The 20,296-nt window shown below is 54.0% G+C and overlaps 1 protein-coding gene and 1 long non-coding RNA gene across 5 annotated transcripts in view; one reads left to right on the top strand and one right to left on the bottom strand.

Moving 5' to 3' along the window:
* Positions 1–1,098: 1,098 nt before the first annotated feature.
* LOC148152180 (uncharacterized) lies at positions 1,099–20,291 on the bottom strand. The gene is made up of 2 exons (XR_015757830.1): positions 19,786–20,291; positions 1,099–1,476 (listed from the first exon to the last, which is right to left on the bottom strand). It is a non-coding gene; the product is annotated as an uncharacterized LOC148152180 (long non-coding RNA).
* The window catches only part of setbp1 (SET binding protein 1), a 306,474-nt gene continuing 305,410 nt past the window's right edge, over positions 19,233–20,296 (top strand). Inside the window, exon 1 of one of the 4 annotated variants that reach the window (XM_087989586.1) lies at positions 19,233–19,338. The gene's annotated coding sequence lies outside the window, so the exon portion shown is untranslated. Of the gene's footprint in view, positions 19,339–19,500; positions 19,869–20,296 lie in introns of those variants that run through there. The other 3 variants (XM_087989591.1, XM_087989595.1, XM_087989585.1) reach the window with 3 other exon arrangements.

Below are 20,296 nucleotides of genomic sequence, written 5' to 3'. Positions count from 1 at the left end.
CATAATGCCAGAGACCCAGGTTTGATTCCAGCCTTGGGTGACTGTGTGACATTTGCATTTTCTCCCCATGTTTGCTCGTATTTCCACCGGATGCTCCGGTTTCCTCCCACAGCCCAAAGATGTGATTAGGTAGATTGGCCATGGTAAAGGGGATGGTGTGGGTCTGGGGGGAATGGTCTTCAAAGGGTCAATGCAGACCTGATGGGCCGAATAGATTCTTTTCACACAGTAGGGAATTTATGAGTTCAAACTTCTTGAATAGGTGGGACTTGAACCCAGGCCTTGAGGCTTAAAGATAGGGACATGACCACTGTGCCTCAAGAGTTCTTGAATTTAATTCCACGAGTTACTGTGGCAGGTTTTGAACCAACACCTTCAGATTAGTCTTGGCTTCTGGATTACCAGTCAAGTCACATTTCCATTTTGCTATTGTCTTGTGTCCCTAGGATGTCAATAGCTGGGATTCTGCAGTGGTCATGCCATTGAAAGTCAACACTCTAAGAATATCTGGCCGTATGGGTGCCATTTGTGTTTCTACCAGTTGAGCCAAAAGGTTGTACAGGTTCTTCAATTGATTCCTCTAATGCTAAGGGCAAATTTGTTGTGAGCTTTGGACGTGAGTTAAGTACAAAATAGTGAAACTATGCTATTAACGTTGACAGAAATGTTTTTTCTACTTTGCAGCTAAAGTATGTTTCAATGGTGGCCATTGATAAACATATCCTTTAGTACACTGCAGTGAAACTTCTCAAAATGGTCAGCAACAAGTACACTTAGACATGGTGTTTTGAATAGATAGATCTCCACTATATGAGCTTGACGAGTATGATTTAACACAATACCAGCATCTGAGATCCTGAAATACATATAACACAAGAGTGATAGTGCATGACCCATGCAGATTAAAGTTGTCAACTCTCACTGAGTGTAATCCTGGAGCTTTCATCAGGATTCACCATGATTCCTACCTTCAACAGCCCAGCCAAATAATTTCTTACTCCTTATCCAACCTTTATATCACTAACAGAGGAAAGTAAAATTAAATATCAGCGTTATGGCCATTGATCTTTAAGTGCAGGAAATTCTATGACAATCCTAGTGAATGAATGAATATTTATTGAATGAATGAATGATTTATTGTTACATTTATCTAAGGAGGTTAAGTCAAAAGTGTTCTGTCACTATTTTAAGGTACAAAAAAGTGAAAAGCAAGTACTTAAATAGAATTCATTTTCATTGTCCAGGGTCCCAAACATGGCTCCATGTTTCTGCAAGGTTCCTGCTCTGGGCCTACATCAGCCAGGAGCCCCTGCTCTGGCCACAGTCAGCTATCCGCCGCTGTCCAACGAGTCCACACTCCAGGTCTATCACAAGCAAGAGTCTCTGCTCCACCATTACTGCAGCTGCTGCCCAACAGCCCTTCCAGGAGTCTATGCATTGGGCCAACGAGCTAGGAGTCATCGCCAACGCCACTCCCTGTGTCAGAAAGATGAAAAAAGATAAATAAAAAAGAGAGAAAAAGAATATGGTTGGCCTGGAGCAGACAGGCACAGCCTGAACATTACCGGCTGTCGCCAACGCTGCCACCCTGTCAGAGTGAAGCACAGTGGTGCCTTGGCATTTGGGGGAAAAGAAGGTTGACATGTTGTCCCTAATTTACTGTTCTGGAAAAGTGCAAAAGGTATCACCTGAATCAGAGAAATGGATTAATGATTTTCCCAATATGTCACCAAATTTGATCACTTGGTACTCCCCATCTCACCGCAGATATACAGAACCAGAAGGCATGTGTTCTTTCTCTTATAACGCGGCAACTGAGAATCTATTCAGAAATGCTATATCCCAACCCACTCCAGATACTTCACGTGCAATTTCAACACTGGCTGCCCCGACTATACACTCATTTTGGAGCTGGAAACAGGCTCCGGAAAACTTGTCAACTTGCTGCCCACACGCGGGTCACCTTTAATGAGGATGCAGTGAGGAAAACATGGCACCCAGGGAAGGAAGTGTTTGCACAATTGGAAAATGGAGAGGGGGATACTGTCTATAAAATACAGAACACAAAATTAAAGGGAGAACATGTGGATGTGGAGCAAATGACATAAGCAACAATGATGAAAATGAAGTTGGAGTCTATTAAAATGCAGCATTCCGCACGCCACACACAAGAGTGTAACTAGTATAAAACTAGTATAAAATACAAGGATGGAATTGGGTCTGAGTGCAGCTCTCATCCCCAGGGCAAGAGACAGATAGGTGCTGAGTGACAAGGAAATGGCCAACTCCTCCAAGCTCAGGCCTTGTAGGAGGCGGTCAGTTGCAGTTATCAGTGCTTTGCGCAGTGAGCCCATTTCCCAGCACCCTATCTCTCTCTGTCTGTCTGTCTATATCCCTACCTCTGTCTGTCTGATTATCCCCCTGCTACTTTCTGTCTGTTTGTCTCCCTGCCTCTCACTGTCTGTCGGTCTGACTCCATGCCTTTCTCTGTCTGCCTGTCACCCTGCTTCTCTCTATCTCGCTGTCTCTCTCTCTCTCTCTGTCTCCCTGTCTCTGTCTCTCTGTTTGTCTGTCCCCTGTCTCTCTCCCTCTCTCTCTGTCTCCCTGTCTCTGTCTGTCTGTCTCCCTGTCTCTATCTGTCTGTCTGTCTCCCCGTCTCTTTCTCTCTGTTTCCCTGTCTCTCTCTGTCTATCTCCCTGTCTCTCTCTCTCTTGATGTCTCCCTGTCTCTCTCTCTCTCTCCATCTCCCTATATCTCTCTCTCTCTGTCTCCCTGCCTCTCTCTCCCTCTGTCTTCCCGTCTCTCTCTCTCTCTGTCTCTCCGCCTCCCTGCCTGCCTCTCTCTCTTTGTCTTCCTGCCTCTCTCTCTCTGTCTCCCTGCCTCGCTCTCTCTCTCGCTCTGTCTCCCCATCTCTCTCCCTGTCACTCTCTCTCTCTGTCTCCCTGTCTCTCTCTGTCTCAATCTCTCTCTCTCTCTCTCTGTCTCCCTGCCTCTCTCTATCTTCCTGCCTTTCTCTCTGCCTCTCTCTCTCTGTCTACCTGTCCCTCTGTCTCCGTGGCTCTCTCTCTCTCTGTCTCCCTGCGTCTCTGTCTCTCTCTGCCTCCCTGCGTTTCTGTAACTCTCTCTCTCTGTCTCCCTGCCTCTCTCTCTCTCTCTGTCTGTCTTCCTGCCTTTCTCTCTCTCTGTCTCCCCGTCTCTCTCTCTCTGTCTCTCTCTCCCCCTGCCTCTCTCCCTCGCTGCCGCCCTGCCTCTCTCTCTCTCTCTCTCCCTGCCTCTCTCTGTCTGTGTCTCCCTGCCTCTCTCTCTCTGTCTCCCTACCTCTCTCTCTCTCTGTCTCCCTGCCTCTCTCTCTCTGTCTGTCTCCCCGTCTCTCTCTCTCTGTCTCCCTACCTCTCTCTCTCTGTCTCCCTGCCTCTCTCTCTCTCTGTCTCCCCGTCTCTCTCTCTCTGTCTCCCTGTCTCTCTCTCTCTCTGCCTCCCTGTCTCTCTCTCTCTCTCTGTGTCTCCCTACCTCTCTCTCTCTCTCTTGCTCTGTCTCCCCATTTCTCTCTCTCTCTCTGTCTCCCTGTCTCTTTCTGTTTGTCTCCCTGTCTCTCTCTCTGTTTCCCTGTCTCTCTCTCTCTCTGTCTCCCTGTATCTCTCTCTCTGTCTGTCTTCCTGCCTCTCTCTCTCTCTGTCTCCCCATCTCTCTCTCTCTCTGCCTCCTTGCCTCTCTCTCTCTCTGTCTCCCTGCCTCTCTCTCTCTGTCTGTCTCCCTGCCTCTCTCTCTGTATTCCTGCCTCTCTCTCTCTCTTGCTCTGCCTCCCTGTCTCTCTCTCTCTCTGTCTCCCTGTCTCTCTCTGCCTGTCTCTCTCTGTCTGTCTCCCCGTCTCTCTCTCTCTGTCTTCCTGTCTTTCTCTCTCTGTCTGTTTCCCTGCCTCTCTCTCTGTCTCTCTGCCTTTGTCTCCCTGCCTCTCTCTTTCTCGCTGCCTCTCTCTCTCCGTCTTCCTGCCTCTCTCTCTCTCTTGCTCTGTCTCCCCGTCTCTCTCTCTGTCTCCCTGTCTGTCTCTATGTCTGTCTCACTGTCTCTCTCTCTCTCTGCCTCTCTGTCTTTCTCTTTCTGTCTGTCTCACTGTCTCTCTCTCTCTCTCTGCCTCTCTGTCTTTCTCTTTCTGTCTGTCTCCCTGCCTCTCTCTCTCTGTCTTCCTGCCTCTCTCTGTCTGTCTCTCTGTCTTTCTCTCTCTGTTTGTCTCCCTGCCTCTCTCTTTCTCTCTGTCTCTCTGTTTCTCTCTCTCTCTGTCTCCCCGTCTCGCTCTCGCTCTATCTGTCTCACCGTCTCTCTCTCTGTCTGTCTCCATGCCTCTTTCTCTGTATTCCTGCCTCTCTCTCTCTTTTGCTCTGCCTCCCTGTCTCTCTCTGTCTCTCTCTGTCTGTCTCCCCGTCTCTCTCTCTCTCTCTCTGTCTTCCTGTCTTTCTCTCTCTGTCTGTTTCCCTGCCTCTCTCTCTGTCTGTTTCCCTGCCTCTCTCTCTCTCTGCCTTTGTCTCCCTGCCTCTCTCTCTTTCTCTCTGCCTCTCTCTCCGTCTTCCTGCCTCTCTCTCTCTCTCTCTTGCTCTGTCTCCCTGTCTCTCTCTCTGTCTCCCTGAATGTCTCTCTGTCTGTCTCACTGTCTCTCTCTCTGTCTGTCTCCCTGCTTCTCTGTCTTTCTCTTTCTGTCTGTCTCCCTGCCTCTCTCTCTCTCTGTCTTCCTGCCTCTCTCTGTCTGTCTCTCTGTCTTTCTCTCTCTGTTTGTCTCCCTGCCTCTCTCTTTCTCTCTGTCTCCCCGTCTCTCTGTCTCCCTGTTTCTCTCTCTCTCTCTCTCTGTCTCCCTGTCTCGCTCTCGCTCTGTCTGTCTCACCGTCTCTCTCTCTGTCTCTCTCCCAGCCTCTCTCTCACTCTGTCTTCCTGCCTCTCTCTCTTACTCTGCCTTTCTCCCTCTCTGTCTGTCTCCCTGCCTCTCTCTCTCTCTGTATGTCTCCCTGCCTCTCTCTCTGTCTCCCTGTCTCCCTCACTTTCTCTCCATCCTCCTGCCTCTCTCTCTCTCTCTGTCTCTCTCCCTGCCTCTCTCTCTGTCTTCCTGCCTCTCTCTCTCACTCTGCCTCTCTCCCTCTCTGTCTGTCTCCCTGCCTCTCTCTCTCTCTCTCTTGCTCTGTCTTCCCGTTTCTCTCTCTCTCTCTGTCTCCCTGTCTCTCTCTCTCTTTCTGTCTGTCTATCTTCCTGCCTCTCTCTCTCTCTCTGTCTGTCTGTCTTCCTGCCTCTCTCTTTCTGTCTGTCTCCCTGTCTCTCTCTCTGTCTGTCTCCCTGTCTCTCTCTCTGTCTTTCTCTCTCTCTCGTCTGTCTGTCTCCCTGCCTCTCTCTCTCTCTCTCTCTGTCTCCCTGCAACTCTCTCTCTTCCTGTCTCCTTGTCTCTCTCTCTGTCACCCTGCGTCTCTCACTCTTTCTGTCTCCCTGCATCTCTCTCTCCCTCTCTGTTTCCCTGTATCTGTCTGTCTCCCTGCCTCTCTCTCTCTCTGTCTCCCTGGTCTCTCTCTCTCTGTCTCACTGCGTCTCTCCCTCTCTGTCTCCATGCATCTCTCTCTCCCTCTCTGTTTCCCTGTATCTGTCTGTTTCCCTGCCTCTCTCTCTCTGTCTCTCTCTCTCTGCCTTCCTGCTTCTCTCTCTCTCACTGTCTCCCTGCCTCGCTCTCTCTCTCTGTCTCCCTGCCTCGCTCTCTCTCTGTCTCCCTGCCTCGCTCTCTCTCTCGCTCTGTCTCCCCGTCTCTCTCCCTGTCTCTCTCGCTCTCCGTCTCCCTGTCTCAATCTCTCTCTGTCTCTCTCTCTCTCTCTGTCTGTCTCTCTGTCCCCTGCCTCTCTGTCTCCCTGCCCCTCTGTCTCCATGTCTCTCTCTCTCTCTCTGTCTCCCTGCCTCTCTCTCTGCCTCCCTGCGCCCCTGTCTCTCTCTCTCCCTGTCTCTCTTCCTGCCTCTCTCTCTCTCTGTCTCCCTGTCCCTCTCTCTGTCTCTCTACCTCTCTCCCTCTCCCTGCCCCCCCTCTCTCTCTCTCTGTCTCCCTGCCTCTCTCTCTCTGTCTTCCTGCCTCTCTCTCTCTTGCTCTGTCTCCACGTCTCTCTCTGTCTCCCTGTCTCTCTGTCTGTTTCCCTGACTTTCTCTCTCTGTCTGTCTTCCTGCCTCTCTCTCTTGCTCTGTCTCCCCATCTCTCTCTCTCTGTCTCCCCTTCTCTCACTGTCTGTCTCTCTGTCTCCCTATCTTTCTCTCTCTGTCTGTTTCCCTGCCCTTCTCTCTCTCTGCCTCTGTCTCCCTGCCTCTCTCTTTCTCTCTGCCTCTCTCTCTCCGTCTTCCTGCGTCTCTCTCTGTCTGTCTCCCTGCCTCTCTCTCTTTCTGTGTCTTACTGCCTCTCTCTCACTCTTGCTCTGTCTCCCCGTTTCTCTCTCTCCCCGTTTCTCTCTCTCTGTCTCCCTGCCCCTCTCTCTCAGTCTTCCTGCCTCTCTCTCTCTTTGTCTTCCTGCCTCTCTCTCACTCTGCCTCTCTCTCTCTCTCTGTATGTCTCTCTGCCTCTCTCTCTATTTCCCTGTCTCTCTCTCACTCTCTGTCCATCCTCCTGCCTCTCTCTCTCTGTCTGTCTCCCTGCCTCTCTCTCTCTCTGTATGTCTCCCTGCCTCTCTCTCTCTGTTTCCCTGTCTCTCTCTCACTCTCTCTCCGTCTTCCTGCCTCTCTCTCTCTGTGTCTTCCTGCCTCTCTCTTTCTCTCTGCCTCTCTCTCTGTCTCCCCATCTCTCTGTCTCCCTGTTTCTCTCTCTCTCTGTCTCCGTGTCTCTCTCTCTCTCTCTGTCTCCCCATCTCTCTCTCGCTCTGTCTGTCTCCCCGTCTCTCTCTCTCTCTCTCTGTCTCTCTCCCTGCCTCTCTCTCTCTCTCTGCCTGCCTCTCTCTCTGTCTTCCTGCCTCTCTCTCTCTCTTGCTCTGTCTCCCCGTTTCTCTCTCTCTGTCTCCCTGTCTTTCTCTCTCTCTGTGTCTCCCAGTCTCTCTCTTTCTCTCTGCCTCTCTCTCTCTGTCTGTCTCCCCGTCTCTCTCTCTGTCTCTCTCACTCTGCCTCTCTCCCTCTCTGTCTGTCTCCCTGCCTCTCTCTCTCTGTATGTCTCCCTGCCTCTCTCTCTGTCTCTGTCTCCCTGTCTCTCTCACTCTCTCTGTCTCTCTCTGTCTCCCTCTCTCTCCATGCCTCTCTCTCCCTGTCTCCCTGTCTCTCTCACTCTCTCTGTCTCTCTCTATCTGTCTCCCTCTCTCTCTCTGCCTCTCTCCCTGCCTCTCTCTCTGCCTGTCTCCCTGCCTTTTTCTCTCTGTCTTCCTGCCTCTCTCTCTCTTGCTCTGTCTCCACATCTCTCTCTCTCTGTCTCCCTGTCTCTCTGTCTGTCTCCCTGTCTTTCTCTCTCTGTCTGTCTCCCTGCCTCTCTCTCTCTCTTGCTCTGTCTCCCCGTCTCTCTCTCTGTGTCTCCGTCTCTCTCTGTCTGTCTCTCTGTCTTTCTCTCTTTCTGTGTCTTCCTGCCACTCTCTCTCTCTTGCTCTGTCTCCCCGTCTCTCTCTCTCTCTGTCTCCCTATCTGTCTGTCTCTCTCTCTGTCTGTCTCCCTGCCTCTCTGTCTTTCTTTCTGTCTGTCTCCGTGCCTCTCTCTCTCTGTCTTCCTGCCTCTCTCTGTCTCCCTGTCTTTCTCTCTCTGTTTGTCTCCCTGCCTCTCTCTTTCTCCCTGCCTCTCTCTCTCTGTCTCCTCGTCTCTCTGTCTCCCTGTTTTTCTCTCTCTCTCTGTCTCCCCGTCTCTCTCTCGCTCTGTCTGTCTCCCCGTCTCTCTCTCTCTCTCTCTGTCTCTCTCCCTGCCTCTCTCTCGCTCTGTCTTCCTGCCTCTCTCTCTCTGTCTCCCCGTCTCTCCCTCTCTGTCTGTCTCCCTGCCTCTCTCTCTCTGTCTCCCTGTCTCTCTCACTCTCTCTCCGTCCTCCTGCCTTTCTCTCTCTCTGTCTCTCTCTCTGTCTGTCTCCCTGTCTTTCTCTCTCTGTCTATCTCCCAGCCGCTCTCTTTCTCTCTGCCTCTCTCTCTGTCTCCCTGTCTCTCTCTCTCTGTCTCCCTGTCTCGCTCTCTGTCTGTCTAACTCCCCGTCTCTCTCTCTCTCTCTCTGCCTCTTTCTCTCACTCTGCCTCTCTCCCTCTCTGTCTGTCTCCCTGCCTCACTCTCTCTGTATGTGTCCCTGCCTCTCTCTGTCTCCCTGTCTCTCTCTCTCTCTCCGTCAACCTCTCTCTCCCTGCCTCTCTCTCTCTGCCTCCCTGCCTCTCTCTGTCTGTCTCCCTGTCTCTCTCCCACCCCCCCTCTCTGTCTCCCTGCCCTTCTCTCTCTGTCTCCCTGCGTCTCTCTCTCTGTCCCCTGCCTCTCTCTCTCTCTCTCTCTCTGCCTCTCTCTCTCTCTCTGCCCCTCTCTCTCTCTGTGTCCCTGCCCCTCTCTCTCTCTCTCCCTGCCTCTCTGTCTTCCTGCCTCTCTCTCTCTGTCTGTCTTCCTGCCTCTCTCTCTTGCTCTGTCTCCCCATCTCTCTCTCTCTGTCTCCCCTTCTCTCACTGTCTGTCTCTCTGTCTCCCTATCTTTCTCTCTCTGTCTGTTTCCCTGCCCTTCTCTCTCTCTGCCTCTGTCTCCCTGCCTCTCTCTTTCTCTCTGCCTCTCTCTCTCCGTCTTCCTGCGTCTCTCTCTGTCTGTCTCCCTGCCTCTCTCTCTTTCTGTGTCTTACTGCCTCTCTCTCACTCTTGCTCTGTCTCCCCGTTTCTCTCTCTCCCCGTTTCTCTCTCTCTGTCTCCCTGCCCCTCTCTCTCAGTCTTCCTGCCTCTCTCTCTCTTTGTCTTCCTGCCTCTCTCTCACTCTGCCTCTCTCTCTCTCTCTCTCTGTATGTCTCTCTGCCTCTCTCTCTATTTCCCTGTCTCTCTCTCACTCTCTGTCCATCTTCCTGCCTCTCTCTCTCTGTCTGTCTCCCTGCCTCTCTCTCTCTCTGTCTGTCTCCCTGCCTCTCTCTCTCTGTTTCCCTGTCTCTCTCTCTCTCTCTCCGTCCTCCTGCCTCTCTCTCTCTGTGTCTTCCTGCCTCTCTCTTTCTCTCTGCCTCTCTCTCTGTCTCCCCATCTCTCTGTCTCCCTGTTTCTCTCTCTCTCTGTCTCCGTGTCTCTCTCTCTCTCTCCCCATCTCTCTCTCGCTCTGTCTCCCCGTCTCTCTCTCTCTCTCTCTCTGTCTCTCTCCCTGCCTCTCTCTCTCTCTCTGCCTGCCTCTCTCTCTGTCTTCCTGCCTCTCTCTCTCTCTTGCTCTGTCTCCCCGTTTCTCTCTCTCTGTCTCCCTGTCTTTCTCTCTCTCTGTGTCTCCCAGTCTCTCTCTTTCTTTCTGCCTCTCTCTCTCTGTCTGTCTCCCCGTCTCTCTCTGTCTCTCTCACTCTGCCTCTCTCCCTCTCTGTCTGTCTCCCTGCCTCTCTCTCTCTGTATGTCTCCCTGCCTCTCTCTCTGTGTCTGACTCCCTGTCTCTCTCACTCTCCTCCCTTCTCTGTCTCCCTGCCCCTCTCTCTCTCTGTCTCCCTGCCTTTCTCTCTCTGCCTCTCTCTCTCTCTCTGCCTGCCTCTCTCTCTGTCTTCCTGCCTCTCTCTCTCTCTTGCTCTGTCTCCCCGTTTCTCTCTCTCTGTCTCCCTGTCTTTCTCTCTCTCTGTGTTTCCCAGTCTCTCTCTTTCTCTCTGCCTCTCTCTCTCTGTCTGTCTCCCCGTCTCTCTCTCTGTCTCTCTCACTCTGCCTCTCTCCCTCTCTGTCTGTCTCCCTGCCTCTCTCTCTCTGTATGTCTCCCTGCCTCTCTCTCTGTCTCCCTGTCTCTCTCACTCTCTCTGTCTCTCTCTATCTGTCTCCCTCTCTCTCCATGCCTCTCTCTCCCTGTCTCCCTGTCTCTCTCACTCTCTCTGTCTCTCTCTATCTGTCTCCCTCTCTCTCTCTGCCTCTCTCCCTGCCTCTCTCTCTGCCTGTCTCCCTGCCTTTTTCTCTCTGTCTTCCTGCCTCTCTCTCTCTTGCTCTGTCTCCACATCTCTCTCTCTCTGTCTCCCTGTCTCTCTGTCTGTCTCCCTGTCTTTCTCTCTCTGTCTGTCTCCCTGCCTCTCTCTCTCTCTTGCTCTGTCTCCCCATCTCTCTCTCTCTCTGTCTCCCTATCTGTCTGTCTCTCTCTCTGTCTGTCTCCCTGCCTCTCTGTCTTTCTTTCTGTCTGTCTCCGTGCCTCTCTCTCTCTGTCTTCCTGCCTCTCTCTGTCTGTCTCTCTGCCTCCCTGCCTCTCTTTGTCTGTCTCCCTGTCTCTCTCCCACCCCCCCCTCTCTGTCTCCCTGCCCTTCTCTCTCTGTCTCCCTGCGTCTCTCTCTCCCCTGCCTCTCTCTCTCTCTCTGCCTCTCTCTCTCTCTGCCCCTCTCTCTCTCTGTGTCCCTGCCCCTCTCTCTCTCTCTCCCTGCCTCTCTCTCTGCCTCTCACTCTGTCTCCCTGCCCGTCTCGCTCTCGCTCTCTGTGTCTCCCTGCCGCTCTCTCTCTCTTCCTGCCTCTCTCTCTCTCTCTTGCTCTGTCTCCCTGTTTCTCTCTGTCTGTCTCCCTGCCTCTCTCTCTCTGTATGTCTCCCTGCCTCTCTCTCTCTCTCTCTCTGTCTCCCTGTCTCTCTCTGTCTCCCTGCCTCTCTCTCTCTCTGCCTCCTTGCCTCTCTGTCTGTCTCCCTGTCTCTCTCTCTCTCCTCCCTTCTCTGTCTCCCTGCCCCTCTCTCTCTCTGTCTCCCTGCCTTTCTTTCTCTGTCTCTCTCTCTCTCTCTCTCTATCTCCCTGCCCGTCTCTCTCTCTCTGTCTCCCTGCCTCTCTCTCTCTGTCTGTCTCCCTGTCTCTCTCTCTGTCTCCCTGCCTCTCTCTCTCTTTCTCTGTCTGTCTCCCTGCGTCTCTCTCTCTCTGTCTCCCTGCCTCTCTCTCTCTCTCTCTGTCTCCCTGTCTCTGCCTCTCTCTCTGTCTCCCTGCCTCTCTCTCTCTGCCTCCCTCTCTCTGTCTGTCTCCCTGCCTCTCTCTCTGTCTGTCTCCCTGCCTCTCTCTCTCTTTCTCTGTCTGTCTCTCTGCGTCTCTCTCTCTCAGTCTCCCTGCCTTTCTCTCTCTCTGTCTCCCTGCCTCTCTCTCTCTCCCTCTGTCTCTCTTCCCCCTCTCTGTCTCCCTGCCCCTCTCTCTCTGTCTCCCTGCCTCTCTCTCTCTCTCTCTCTGCCTCTCTCTCTCCCTCTGTCTCTCTGCCCCTCTCTCTCTCTGTCTCCCTGCCCCTCTCTCTCTCTGCCCCTCTCTCTCTCCCTGCCTCTCTGTCTCTCTCTCTGCCTCTCACTCTCTCTGTCTCCCTGCCTGTCTCGCTCTCTCTCTGTCTCCCTGTCTGTGCCTGACTCTCTCTCTGTCTCCCTGCCACTCTCTCTCTGCCTCTCACTCTCTCTGTCTCCCTGCCTGTCTCGCTCTCTCTCTGTCTCCTTGTCTGTGCCTGACTCTCTCTCTGTCTCCCTGCCACTCTCTCTCTGCCTCTGTCTCTCTCTCTGTCTCCCTGCCTCTCTCTCTCTGTCACCCTGCCTGTCTCTCTCTCTCTGTCTCCCTGTCTCTCTCTCCCTGCCTCTCTCTCTCTGTCTCCCTGCCCGTCTCTCTCTCTCTGTCTCCCTGTCTCTCTCTCCCTGCCTCTCTCTCTCTGTCTCCCTGCCCCTCTCTCTCTCTGCCTCTCTCTCTCTATCTCCATGCCTCTCCCTGTCTCTCTCTTTCTCTGTCTCCCTGCCTCTCTCTCGCTCTCTGCCTTTCTCTCTCCCTCTGTCTCTCTGCCCCTCTCCCTGCCTCTCTCTCTCTCTGCCTCTCCCTGTGTCCCTGTCTCTCTCTTTCATGTCTCCCTGCCTCTCTCTCGCTCTCTGCCTCTCTCTCTCCCTCTGCCTCTCTGCCCCTCTCTCTGTCTCCCTGCTTCTCTCTGTCTCTGCCCCTCTCTCTGTCTCCCTACGTCTCTCTGTCTCCCTGCCTCTCTCTCTCCCTCTGTCGCTCTGCCCCTCTCTCTCTCTCCCCTGCCTTTCTCTCTCTCACTCTCTCTGTCTCCGTGCCCGTCTCACTCTCTCTTTCTCTCTCTCTGTCTCCCTGACTCTCTCTCTCTGCCTCTCTCTCTCTGTCTCCCTGCCTCTGCCCGTCTCTCTCTGTCTCCCTGCCACTCTCTCTCTGCCTCTCTCTCTCTGTTCTCTCTCTCTGTCTCCCTGCCTCTCTGTCTCCCTGCCTCTCTCTGTCTCCCTGTCTCTCTCTCTGTCTTCCTGCCACTCACTCTCTCTCTGTCTCCGTGTCTCTCTCTCTCTCCCTCTGTATCTCTGCCCCTCTGTCTCTCTCTCTGTCTCCCTGCGTCTCTCTCTCTCTGTCTCCCTGCCCCCCTCTCTCTCTGCTTCTCTCTCTAACCCTGCCTCTTTCTCTGTCTCTCTGCCTCTCTCTCTCCCTGCCTCTTTCTCTCTCTCTGTCTCCCTGTTTCTGCTTCTTTCTCTGTCTGCCTGCCACTCTCTCTCCCAGCCTCTCTCTCTGTCTCCCTGTCTCTGCCTCTTTCTCTCTGTCTCCCTGTCTCTCCCCCAGCCTCTCTCTCTCTGTCTCTCTCTATCTCCCTGCCTGTCTCTCTCTCTCTCTCTGTCTCCCTTCCTCTCTCTCTCTGTCTCCCTGTCTCTGCCTCTCTCTCTGTCTCCCTGCCTCTCTCTCTCTGCCTCTCTCTGTCTGTCTCCCTGCCACTCTCTCTCTCTGTCTGTCTACCTGTCTCTCTCTGTCTCCCTGCCTCTCTCTCTTTCTGTCTGTCTCCCTGCATCTCTCTCTCTCTCTGTCTCCCTCCCTCTCTCTGTCTCCCTGCCTCTCTCTCTCTCTCTCTCTGTCTCCCTGTCTCTCTCTGTCTCCCTGCCTCTCTCTCTCTCTGCCTCCTTGCCTCTCTGTCTGTCTCCCTGTCTCTCTCTCTCTCCTCCCTTCTCTGTCTCCCTGCCCCTCTCTCTCTCTGTCTCCCTGCCTTTCTCTCTCTGTCTCTCTCTCTCTCTCTGCCTCTCTCTCTCTCTGTCTCTCTCTATCTCCCTGCCCGTCTCTCTCTCTCTGTCTCCCTGCCTCTCTCTCTCTGTCTGTCTCCCTGTCTCTCTCTCTGTCTCCCTGCCTCTCTCTCTCTTTCTCTGTCTGTCTCCCTGCGTCTCTCTCTCTCTGTCTCCCTGCCTCTCTCTCTCTCTCTGTCACCCTGTCTCTGCCTCTCTCTCTGTCTCCCTGCCTCTCTCTCTCTGCCTCCCTCTCTCTGTCTGTCTCCCTGCATCTCTCTCTCTCTCTGTCTCCCTCCCTCTCTCTGTCTCCCTGCCTCTCTCTCTCTGTATGTCTCCCTGCCTCTCTCTCTCTCTCTCTCTGTCTCCCTGTCTCTCTCTGTCTCCCTGCCTCTCTCTCTCTCTGCCTCCTTGCCTCTCTGTCTGTCTCCCTGTCTCTCTCTCTCTCCTCCCTTCTCTGTCTCCCTGCCCCTCTCTCTCTCTGTCTCCCTGCCTTTCTCTCTCTGTCTCTCTCTCTCTCTCTCTGCCTCTCTCTCTCTCTGTCTCTCTCTATCTCCCTGCCCGTCTCTCTCTCTCTGTCTCCCTGCCTCTCTCTCTCTGTCTGTCTCCCTGTCTCTCTCTCTGTCTCCCTGCCTCTCTCTCTCTTTCTCTGTCTGTCTCCCTGCGTCTCTCTCTCTCTGTCTCCCTGCCTCTCTCTCTCTCTCTGTCTCCCTGTCTCTGCCTCTCTCTCTGTCTCCCTGCCTCTCTCTCTCTGCCTCCCTCTCTCTGTCTGTCTCCCTGCCTCTCTCTCTGTCTGTCTCCCTGCCTCTCTCTCTCTTTCTCTGTCTGTCTCTCTGCGTCTCTCTCTCAGTCTCCCTGCCTTTCTCTCTCTCTGTCTCCCTGCCTCTCTCTCTCTCCCTCTGTCTCTCTGCCCCTCTCTCTCTGTCTCCCTGCCCCTCTCTCTCTCTGTCTCCCTGCCTCTCTCTCTCTCTCTCTGCCTCTCTCTCTCCCTCTGTCTCTCTGCCCCTCTCTCTCTCTGTCTCCCTGCCCCTCTCTCTCTCTGCCCCTCTCTCTCTCCCTGCCTCTCTGTCTCTCTCTCTGCCTCTCACTCTCTCTGTCTCCCTGCCTGTCTCGCTCTCTCTCTGTCTCCCTGTCTGTGCCTGACTCTCTCTCTGTCTCCCTGCCACTCTCTCTCTGCCTCTCACTCTCTCTGTCTCCCTGCCTGTCTCGCTCTCTCTCTGTCTCCTTGTCTGTGCCTGACTCTCTCTCTGTCTCCCTGCCACTCTCTCTCTGCCTCTGTCTCTCTCTCTGTCTCCCTGCCTCTCTCTCTCTGTCACCCTGCCTGTCTCTCTCTCTCTGTCTCCCTGTCTCTCTCTCCCTGCCTCTCTCTCTCTGTCTCCCTGCCCGTCTCTCTCTCTCTGTCTCCCTGTCTCTCTCTCCCTGCCTCTCTCTCTCTGTCTCCCTGCCCCTCTCTCTCTCTGCCTCTCTCTCTCTATCTCCCTGCCTCTCCCTGTCTCTCTCTTTCTCTGTCTCCCTGCCTCTCTCTCGCTCTCTGCCTTTCTCTCTCCCTCTGTCTCTCTGCCCCTCTCCCTGCCTCTCTCTCTCTCTCTGCCTCTCCCTGTGTCCCTGTCTCTCTCTTTCATGTCTCCCTGCCTCTCTCTCGCTCTCTGCCTCTCTCTCTCCCTCTGTCTCTCTGCCCCTCTCTCTGTCTCCCTGTCTCTGCCTCTCTCTCTGTCTCCCTGCCTCTCTCTCTCTGCCTCTCTCTGTCTGTCTCCCTGCCACTCTCTCTCTCTCTGTCTGTCTACCTGTCTCTCTCTGTCTCCCTGCTTCTCTCTCTTTCTGTCTGTCTCCCTGCATCTCTCTCTCTCTGTCTCCCTCCCTCTCTCTGTCTCCCTGCCTCTCTCTCTCTGTATGTCTCCCTGCCTCTCTCTCTCTCTCTCTCTGTCTCCCTGTCTCTCTCTGTCTCCCTGCCTCTCTCTCTCTCTGCCTCCTTGCCTCTCTGTCTGTCTCCCTGTCTCTCTCTCTCTCCTCCCTTCTCTGTCTCCCTGCCCCTCTCTCTCTCTGTCTCCCTGCCTTTCTCTCTCTGTCTCTCTCTCTCTCTCTGCCTCTCTCTCTCTCTGTCTCTCTCTATCTCCCTGCCCGTCTCTCTCTCTCTGTCTCCCTGCCTCTCTCTCTCTGTCTGTCTCCCTGTCTCTCTCTCTGTCTCCCTGCCTCTCTCTCTCTTTCTCTGTCTGTCTCCCTGCGTCTCTCTCTCTCTGTCTCCCTGCCTCTCTCTCTCTGTCTCCCTGTCTCTGCCTCTCTCTCTGTCTCCCTGCCTCTCTCTCTCTGCCTCCCTCTCTCTGTCTGTCTCCCTGCCTCTCTCTCTGTCTGTCTCCCTGCCTCTCTCTCTCTTTCTCTGTCTGTCTCTCTGCGTCTCTCTCTCTCTCAGTCTCCCTGCCTTTCTCTCTCTCTCTCCCTCTGTCTCTCTGCCCCTCTCTCTCTGTCTCCCTGCCCCTCTCTCTCTCTGTCTCCCTGCCTCTCTCTCTCTCTCTCTGCCTCTCTCTCTCCCTCTGTCTCTCTGCCCCTCTCTCTCTCTGTCTCCCTGCCCCTCTCTCTCTCTGCCCCTCTCTCTCTCCCTGCATCTCTGTCTCTCTCTCTGCCTCTCACTCTCTCTGTCTCCCTGCCTGTCTCGCTCTCTCTCTGTCTCCCTGTCTGTGCCTGACTCTCTCTCTGTCTCCCTGCCACTCTCTCTCTGCCTCTCACTCTCTCTGTCTCCCTGCCTGTCTCGCTCTCTCTCTGTCTCCTTGTCTGTGCCTGACTCTCTCTCTGTCTCCCTGCCACTCTCTCTCTGCCTCTGTCTCTCTCTCTGTCTCCCTGCCTCTCTCTCTCTGTCACCCTGCCTGTCTCTCTCTCTCTGTCTCCCTGTCTCTCTCTCCCTGCCTCTCTCTCTCTGTCTCCCTGCCCGTCTCTCTCTCTCTGTCTCCCTGTCTCTCTCTCCCTGCCTCTCTCTCTCTGTCTCCCTGCCCCTCTCTCTCTCTGCCTCTCTCTCTCTATCTCCCTGCCTCTCCCTGTCTCTCTCTTTCTCTGTCTCCCTGCCTCTCTCTCGCTCTCTGCCTTTCTCTCTCCCTCTGTCTCTCTGCCCCTCTCCCTGCCTCTCTCTCTCTCTCTGCCTCTCCCTGTGTCCCTGTCTCTCTCTTTCATGTCTCCCTGCCTCTCTCTCGCTCTCTGCCTCTCTCTCTCCCTCTGCCTCTCTGCCCCTCTCTCTGTCTCCCTGCTTCTCTCTGTCTCTGCCCCTCTCTCTGTCTCCCTACGTCTCTCTGTCTCCCTGCCTCTCTCTCTCCCTCTGTCGCTCTGCCCCTCTCTCTCTCTCCCCTGCCTTTCTCTCTCTCACTCTCTCTGTCTCCGTGCTCGTCTCACTCTCTCTTTCTCTCTCTCTGTCTCCCTGACTCTCTCTCTCTGCCTCTCTCTCTCTGTCTCCCTGCCTCTGCCCGTCTCTCTCTGTCTCCCTGCCACTCTCTCTCTGCCTCTCTCTCTCTGTTCTCTCTCTCTGTCTCCCTGCCTCTCTCTGTCTCCCTGTCTCTCTCTCTGTCTCCGTGTCTCTCTCTCTCTCCCTCTGTATCTCTGCCCCTCTGTCTCTCTCTCTGTCTCCCTGCGTCTCTCTCTCTCTGTCTCCCTGCCCCCCTCTCTCTCTGCTTCTCTCTCTAACCCTGCCTCTTTCTCTGTCTCTCTGCCTCTCTCTCTCCCTGCCTCTTTCTCTCTCTCTGTCTCCCTGTTTCTGCTTCTTTCTCTGTCTGCCTGCCACTCTCTCTCCCAGCCTCTCTCTCTGTCTCCCTGTCTCTGCCTCTTTCTCTCTGTCTCCCTGTCTCTCTCCCAGCCTCTCTCTCTCTGTCTCTCTCTATCTCCCTGCCTGTCTCTCTCTCTCTCTCTGTCTCCCTTCCTCTCTCTCTCTCTGTCTCCCTGTCTCTGCCTCTCTCTCTGTCTCCTTGCCTCTCTCTCTCTGCCTCTCTCTGTCTGTCTCCCTGCCACTCTCTCTCTCTCTGTCTCTCTCTGTCTCCCTGCCTCTCTCCCTTTCTGTCTGTCTCCCTGCATCTCTCTCTCTCTGTCTCCCTCCCTCTCTCTGTCTCCCTGTCTCTGCCTCTCTCTCTGTCCCTGCCTCTCTCTCTCTGCCTCTCTCTCTGTCTGTCTCCCTGCCTCTCTCTCTCTCTCTAACTGTCTCCCTGCCTCTCTCTCTTTCTCTGTCTGTCTCCCTGCATCTCTCACTCTCAGTCTCCCTGTCTTTCTCTCTCTGTCTCCCTGCGTCTCTGTCTGTCTGTCAACCTGCGTCTCTCTCTCTCTCTCTGTCCCTCTGTCTCTCTATGTCTCTCTGCCTCTCTCTGTCTGTCTCCCTGTCCCTCTCTCTCTCTCCCTGTCCCTCTCTCGCTGTCTCCCTGCCTCTCTCTCTCTGCCTCTCTCTCCCTGTCCCTCTCGCTCTCTCTCTCTCTATGTCTCTCTGCCTCTCTCTGTCTCCCTGCCTCTCTCTCTCTGTCTCCCTGCCTCTCTCTCTCTCTGTCTGTCTCCCTGTCTCTCTCTCTATCTCCCTCTCTCTCTGTCATTCTCCCTGCGTCTCTCTCTCTCTCCCAGTCTCTATCTCTGTCTGTCTCCCTGCATCTGTCTCTCTCTCTGTCTCCCTGTCTCTCTTCCTCTCTCTCTCTGTCTGTCTCCCTGTCTCTCTCTCTCCCTCTCTGTCTCTCTCTCTCCCTCTTTCTGTCTGTCTCCCTATCTCTCTGTCATTCTCCCTGCATCTCTCTCTCTCTCCGTCTGTCTCCCTGCGTCTGTCTCTCTCTCTGTCTCCCTGTCTCTCTTCCTCTCTCTCTGTCTCCCTGTCTCTCTGTGTCTGTCTCTCTCTCCCTCTCTGTCTCATCTCTCTCTGTCTGTCTCCCTCTCCCTCTGTCTGTCTCCCTGTTTCTCTCTCTCTCTGTCTCCCTGCCTCTCTCTCTCTGTCTCCATCTCTCTCTCTGTCTCCCTGCCTCTCTCTCTGTCTGTCTCCCTGTCTCTCTGTCTCTCTCTCTCTCTGTCCCCCTCTCTGTCTGTCTCCCTGTCTCTCTTTCTGTCTCCCTGCCTCTCTCTCTGTCTCCCTGCCTCTCTCTTTCCCTCTCTGTCTCCCTCGCTCTTTCTGTCCCTCTGCCTCTCTCTCTGTCTCCCTCTCTCTCCCTGCCTCTCTTTCCCTCTGTCTGTCTCCCTGCGTCTCTCTCTCTCTGTCTCCCTACCTCTCTCTCTCTGTCTGTCTCCCTCTCTCTCTGTCTCCCTGCCTCTCTCTCTCTCTGTCTCCCCGTCTCTCTCTCACTGTCTCCCTCCCTGCCTCTCTCTCTGTCTCCCTGCATCTCTCTCTCTCTGTCTCCCTGCATCTCTCTCTGTCTGTCTCCCTGTGTCTCTCTCTGTCTGTCTGTCTCTCTGCGTCTTTCTCTGTCTTCCAGCCCTCCTCTCTCTCTCTGTCTCCCTACCTCTCTCTCTCTCTGCCCCTCTCTCTATGTCTCTCTCTCTGTCTGTCTCCCCCTGCCTCTCTCTGTGTCTCCGTCTCTCTGCCTCTCTCTCTCCCTGTCCCTCTCTCTCTCTATGTCTCTCTGCCTCTCTCTCTCTGTCCCTCTCTCTCTGTCTCCCTGTCTCTCTCTCTCTCTGTCTCCCTGCCTCTCTCTCTCCCACTCTCTCTCTGTCTCCGTCTCTCTGTCTGTCATTCTCCCAGCATCTCTCTCCCTGCCTCTCTCTCTTTCTCTGTCTGTCTCCCTGTGTCTGTCTGTCTCCCTCGCTCTCTGTGTCTCCCTGTCTCTCTCTCTCTGTCTCCCTCTCTCTCCCTGCCTCTCCCTCTCCCTGCCTCTCTCTGTCTCCTTGCCTGTCGCTTTGCCCACCTCCCCTCAAACAGCGGAGCCCCGCTCCCACAGCCACAGCCGCTGAAAGCGCCAGCCTCGACAAGTGCTTTGCTCGGAGGCAGCCCTCTACACACACACACACACACACAGGGAGGCAGGCAGACACAGACACACACGAACACGCAGAGAGAGCAGGTCGATCAGGGCTGGAGTGGAGCGGTATAGAGGGGGGGGGGGGGGAGGCGGTTTGTTCACAGATCGAATATCCCAAACAGCCCATTCCTCAGTGCACTTCCTCAGCGCCATCTTTTGCTCCCTGTTCAGGCTCAGGAGCCCAGAGAAGGGGGTGGGGGGTGGTTTTGGGGGAGGAGGCTGTTCTCGAGTTGACAGATCGAATCCGATCCGATCCGATTATGCCGTTTCCAGGAGCTCGGCAGCTTTAGGACGAGTTGAGGGCTCAGGTTCTCGACGCTGGATATGGGTTAGTAAGTAGCAAAACGGCGATATATTTTTCTTCCCCGCAACGTCTGGGAGGTAGAAGCGGAGGGAGGGGAGAAGGGAGGGGGTTGTTTCTTTTGTGACCGATTTCAATCATTGCCACGGAACCGAGAGAGAGAGAGAGAGAGAGAAAGTCGTGTACGTGTTTAGTGAGAAGGAGTTGATGGTGCAATTCGGTTGTTTAAAAAAAAGTCCGTCTTTTTTTTTGGTCGAATTGGAGTGGAGCTAGAGAGCCTCTAGCATCGGATTCCAGCAGCTGCAGCGATCCAGCCCAACTCGCATTGTATCTGAGACGCGTTTACCGAGGGAGCAAGGAGCGTGTGGACGCTGCAACAGATTCCACTTCTTGTAACCTTGTACATCCCTGTCTCTCTCTCTCATTTATATATACACACGCACACACACACAAAACAAGCCACTGCAACATGACAGACCTGATCTTGTCGACATGTGAAGAAGGCTTCTGGATCACTGAGAGCGGATCGAACGATAAAATGAAGTAAACGGTGCGATTGAGGTAAAGGAAAGTGGATTGATTTGACAGGAGCCCGTAACGTGGCTGTTGGACTGGTTTGCAGGGACACGCGAAGCCTTTATCAGAGGAATGATGTGTTTTTTTTTGCGGAGGGCAATGTGACGGACGTTTAACTTTTTTTTCGCTGTCGTGGCTGTCTTGGGAAAAAAAATGTCGAGCGCTGTTATAGTTTGATTAATAAAAGGCGCAGAGGGCGAATTGGAACATGCGCCCATTATTTTAACTGGTAGTGGAACCTTTCACTGGATTGGGAGGGGGGATGCTTTTTTAAAAAATAATTATTTAGACAACTTAATATTACTGGCGTAAGAGTCTTGAGTTATTTTCACTGGCCGTGAAGTCAAAGGAGTTGGAATTACAAGTCAGTTCGATTGGGGTTTCCACTTGATGTTTACAGGTTTACTTTGTAT

Source organism: Chiloscyllium plagiosum, unplaced genomic scaffold (assembly GCF_037043375.1).
Source record: "Chiloscyllium plagiosum isolate Xiang-an unplaced genomic scaffold, Cpla_swu_hap1 HiC_scaffold_1, whole genome shotgun sequence".
In the NCBI taxonomy this organism is placed as follows: Eukaryota; Metazoa; Chordata; class Chondrichthyes; order Orectolobiformes; family Hemiscylliidae; genus Chiloscyllium; species Chiloscyllium plagiosum.
Note: the sequence above shows the minus strand (reverse complement) of the source record. Positions and strands in the feature narration are given on the sequence as shown.